This window comes from Anneissia japonica, unplaced genomic scaffold, assembly GCF_011630105.1.
Source record: "Anneissia japonica isolate Jap-2015-1 unplaced genomic scaffold, ASM1163010v1 scaffold6788_len1366326_cov149, whole genome shotgun sequence".
NCBI classification, from domain to species: domain Eukaryota; kingdom Metazoa; phylum Echinodermata; class Crinoidea; order Comatulida; family Comatulidae; genus Anneissia; species Anneissia japonica.
The window spans coordinates 1,287,450-1,292,963 of NW_022692324.1; positions in this window are offsets into that span (position 1 = coordinate 1,287,450).

Below are 5,514 nucleotides of genomic sequence, written 5' to 3' on the forward strand. Positions count from 1 at the left end.
TTGTCGGGCAAATCCTGTCACCACCCCTGCATTAAACGAAAAGTACTCTGATGGACGCGCGTTTCCACACTTGCCACAAGTCTCTTATTTTTAATTATTTTCCTCATTCTGGACAGCGCAACCAACGACAAAGTTAATTTAGAGACAGAATAACAGACTTGTAAAACACTAAATGCAGGCACCAGCATGCAAAAAAAATGACGTTATCTTACATTCCGTATTTGGATAAATGGGCAGACCGAAATAAACAATTTTAACCAATCAAATCTTCATATTTTTGGAGCCACGAAACTGATTCACTCGAGTCGACTAGATATGCATGACTAAAAATAGTCCTCCCTAATAAAACGGGCCTCAAATATTTAGAATAGACCCTAGCATAGTAATGCTAATTTTGGCTTTGGGAAAAACAATTAAGCTTAGACTAGATGGCATACCATTACAAATACAACAACAGTCTTTCCAGGAGGATGGCTCAGGCCTCTGGAGTCATACAACTTTTATTATGTCGACTTGTCAAGATAACCTATCTTGTCATGACAACAAAACATTTTTAGTATGTCGACTTGTCAAGCTAATCTATCTCTCCATGACAACATAACATTTTTACTATGTCGACTTGTCAAGATAATCTATTTCGCCATGACAACATACAATTTTTCTATGTCGACTTGTCAAGATAATCTATCTCGCCATGACAACATAAAACTTTTATTATGTCGACTTGTCAAGATAAACTATCTTGCCATGACAACATACAACTTATATTATGTCAACTTGTCAAGATAATCTATCTCGCCATAACAACAGACAATATGTATTATGTCGACTTGTCAATATAATCTATCTCGCCATGACAACATACAATTTTTACTATGACTACTTGTCAGGATAATCTATCTCGCCATGTCGACATGATATGTATGTTATGTCGACTTGACAACATAGTTATCTTGACAAGTTGTCAAGTCGAATGGCACTTAGGTGCTTCAGTAATTAGGGTATAAACACTGGCTTTAGCAAACCATTGTTGTTCTCAGACTGTGTCTGACATACAAGAATGGTCTGGTGTTCCCATATTTCTGTATGCGAACATTCGAGGTGGATGCATTTCTCCCTCCCTCCCCCCTCTCTCTCTCTCTCTCTCTCTCTCTCTCTGTCTCTCTCTCTTCCTCTCCCCCCCTTTCTCTATCTCTCTTGTAGAGATTGTTCGACACCAGAATACTCTTTTAGCTGCTCAAAAAAAAAAGAATGTTTACATTTAGTTTCTTTTATTTTTTTAAGATTAGTTGGATATCTATACGCAACTGTGCTCTTACTTGTCTAGTTGGAAGATGGTTTCCTTTATTTTTACTTTATGACACTTCTCAGGACATGGTCATCGGGTTTTTCCTGACGAATTTTGGTTTGACTGAATGTAGATGACTTGGTCAATACCTGGATTGACTTGGTCAATACCATAATTGACTCGGTCAATTCCAGGATAAATGGTTCTAGATCAATCGGCTTCGCCACCACCGTCGAGATGAGTGATTTGATAATGCGTCGGCATCACCAATTGCCTTTCCTGGGCCTATATTGGATTGTGAAATGAAATTCGACAGCTCTGCAACCACCTGTGTCCTGTGGCATTTGGTTTAGCCGTACTTACAACACGCATCAAAGACTTATTTTCGGTGTAAACTGTTAATGGTATGGCAGAGAGAATGATGTAATCAGGAAGGCTCGTAATATAAAGCAATGCGTATGCGAGTGGGCCACGCGACGATATTAAAGGCAGTTTAGTTTATGGTCCATTGAATGAACTGATTTTGTTGAGTTTCTATTTCTCACTTCCTTGCAGTCATAATTGTACAGTAATTAATTTTAGTTGTGTCGTGACAAACCTATTTTTATTCATATCTAAAAAATATAAAATAGAAATAATAAAATGAGAATTACTAAGAACAGTAAATACAAAATTTTAATTGCACACAACAATTCAGAAACTGGTATTTTCTTAATTTATTCTATACATATTTTTTTTACCGACGAATGACAATTTCCATGGTAACGTCGCGTCGTTATTACTGGGCTGCGTACAAAGGGTTTGCGTTATGCATAGTTCGCCGCGCAGCAAGCTTAATTTAGAGTGTATTTCAATATGAGTAGAACCGTGGGAGTGTTCCTATGAATAGTTATTGAAGAAGGAGGTGCTGGCATTAAATTGCGATTATTCCGTCTATAAATATGGCAACAACATGCGATTGACCTGATTATAACTTACAGTAAAGTGTATAGGAAATTTCACTGGGTTTCATCTTGGTATTCGAAATTACGGTTGTAAATGTTTACAAAATTGCTCAGTACCAATGACAAGTAATAGTATTAAAATTAATTCATAATAATAATTATAATGATTGACCTATAACAAAACATAGAAAATAGATTTGCCGACAAATTACAGTACATAAACATCACGAGAGAAACCAACACGAACAAGTAAAACGGTAACATTAGAAAAGGAATCCTATTTCGCGAAATGGAATCGTCCAAAATTTTGATAAGTATCTGGAAACACTCGTCGGCAACGCGAATAGATTAACGTAATTTTTTAATCCCAAACCACGCATTGCAGACGGGTATACGCGTTGCCTTACTTCTGCGAGGCTCCCTCATGGAAGTGCTCAGTAATAGTCCATATCAGTGCCAAGATTTTTTTGCATACATATAATAATTTTTCTCAGCTTTGTTCATTGATCTTGGTGCATATACAATGACACTAATTTTGTTTTGATTGGATAGGTTAGTCAGACGCAATTTTCACTCCTGTGAGTTGGGTGTCTATAAAACGGAGACCGAAGACCAATAAACGAAGACCCCTAATTTTTCTCTTTGTTTCTAACTGTCCTAGGCGACATTATAGAAGCCACATCTTTCTTTTCAGCACGGTACCCTCTAGACACTACTTTTCTATAGTACCTTACTTCTTTGCTTAAATCACATTTAGCTGGTTTTACTTTTGATCCGTTTTTATGAAATCGTCGTAAGACCCTGTGTATGTTTTTGATAGGAACTTCGATAACTAAAACGCCATCAAGATACACTTCACAAATCGTTTGGTGGATGTCCTCCAATACATTTCCATAAGCCTCTTGTAAACGGCTGATGCATTCTTGAGGCCAAATTGAATACGATTCCACTCATAGAGACCCAATGGTGTACTTGTTGACATAAACCCTTGGTATAGTGTTGAAAATCATTCCTGGCCACCTAATCCGTCAAACTCGTCCTGCATACGTGAGATTGTTTATCTATCAGCAATTGTCTGTGCAAAATCGCAGCATAATCGCAGTGTACCACAATTGGCAAAAAAAAAACTGCGTCTTCTTAATCCATTCTTTCTGAATTAGACTATAAATATTGTTTGACTCCATCATACAGTGGACGGAGAATAGAGATATATACAGTTGAACATAATGTTATCCATCTAGAAGCTGGGGAAGTAGCGAATATCACCTTCCCCTTCAGAAATGGTCATTGGCCCCTCTTTCCCATTATCCCATTATTGCCTTGCTTTCATGTTAGGCACCACCTCCTCTTACTTTCTGCAGTTATTGTGTTCTGGCACCGAAAACACACTTCTTACTAGCTGTAGATATCATACTGATGTTATTATTTCAGCTTAATGTCACTGATTGTCATATTACATACTTGGCACTTTATGCTACATTATCTTTCTTATTTCCAACGCAGTTTCATACATTTCCAAACTTTTGTTCGAAATAGCCCTTACCATTTGTGTGCATCATAAAGTGTACTCGAAACGTCACTGGGAATGTTTGTCCTCTTGATATAGCCACATCTTTTGCACCTACATGACATCTCCAATTTCTTCAGAGTTGTATGTCATCACGTAACCAACGATTTAAATTCGTTTGTATGCAATTGGGAAAATACGTCCTTAGTTTGAACTGGTAGGTTGTACACATGTCTGGTTTGCTAACGTTTCCACTACATCGTATCCAATGATTTGCTCTGTGAGAGGGATTGAAGTTACAAGAATTGGAACACTGATCTTACTTGCTAATTTTCTATCTATACAGATCTCAGCATGAATATCTACGCAGCCACTGAAAGGAAGTTATTATGTTGTGCTTGTCACGCCATGTCCCTCTGTCGTGAGTGACCATGGTCCGTTTCCCTGCTGGCAAATGTGAACCCTGCAGTAAATGCTCACTGCTACAACATTTGTAGCATTTGGAACAGCTGCTTACACTTCAATTCGTGTACATCCTCTCTGTCGATCTTGTTGTCTGTCTTGTTAGGCCTGCTGGTTACTCTTCCAGGTGTCGCACACTGTGCTGGTTCTCTAACACCTCTTTGGATACGTAGTTTCGGTCTCTATACACAGACTTTACAGAGACTTTAAGTCTTCGTCCTCAGCTTTTTTCTTTCTCCCTTAATTATTGCTAATTATCATTAGTTCTTGTTCCTCTAGACTAGGTTTCCTTAAACGTAAGGCCATTTTAGTGCGTGCCTCTTCATATTGGAAGCCTGTCAATAATGAATGCTTGACAATTCTGTCCATGAAGGATTGGTCGTACTTAACCAAAGAGTTCTACTCTTTAGAAGCAAATATTATTTTCTGCTTTAAGTACTCAAAGCAAAATGTGTGAGCAGACTTGGTTGACTGCTGTGCCACACCTGACAGTTGGGTGAAGAGGTTTGTGGCACTTTCATCACGGAAATGGTCCCTCAAGATGGATTGCAGTTTACTTAAAGTTAAACCTTGTTTCCCTTCCAATTGGCTCCTCAAAGCGGAACCTGGGTTAACTGATTTAACCACTGCTTCTACAATTTCCATCTCTTTGTATCTTTTAGTCACACCTGCTTCGATTTGGTGAACCAGGCTCCAAAATGAGTCTCACCAATTTGGCCGCTGATCTTAAAATTCTTTATTGCGACAACCTCTGTCTTCTTACCAAAAGGCCTGCTAATATATAGTACACTTACTACGCTTACGGAACTAAGTTAATTAACTATAAACAATGATGTTTTCGCATATATTAAAATTTGGATGCATTTCAAGCATATATTATAATTAATGTGAACTTATCTATAAAGGTGAATCGATTTTTAAGGGTACAATTAAACAATGTAAAATGTTCAATCTTCAAATATGTGGATCGCTGATTAATAAAAATCGACTTTTTTTTATGAAAAAAAAAAACTAAATATTGTGGACCCGTTTAATAAATATAAACCATTATAAGCTAGATCTAAATATGTGGGCCCATCTTCACAAAATCTCATCCATTTTATCCGTAAAGAGTAAGTAATATCGAACATTAAAAAATTAACAATTGTATTGAAAAAGAATTTGAACCATTTTATGTGTACAAAGGTGATATTTATTTGTAAAATATAAACCAATTTTAAAGCTAAAATATAACAATTTTGAAGATAATAAAAGCGGAAAACAAGCAAAAAACTAAATAACGTGGTCCCAATTTAAGTTCTTAATCATTTTTA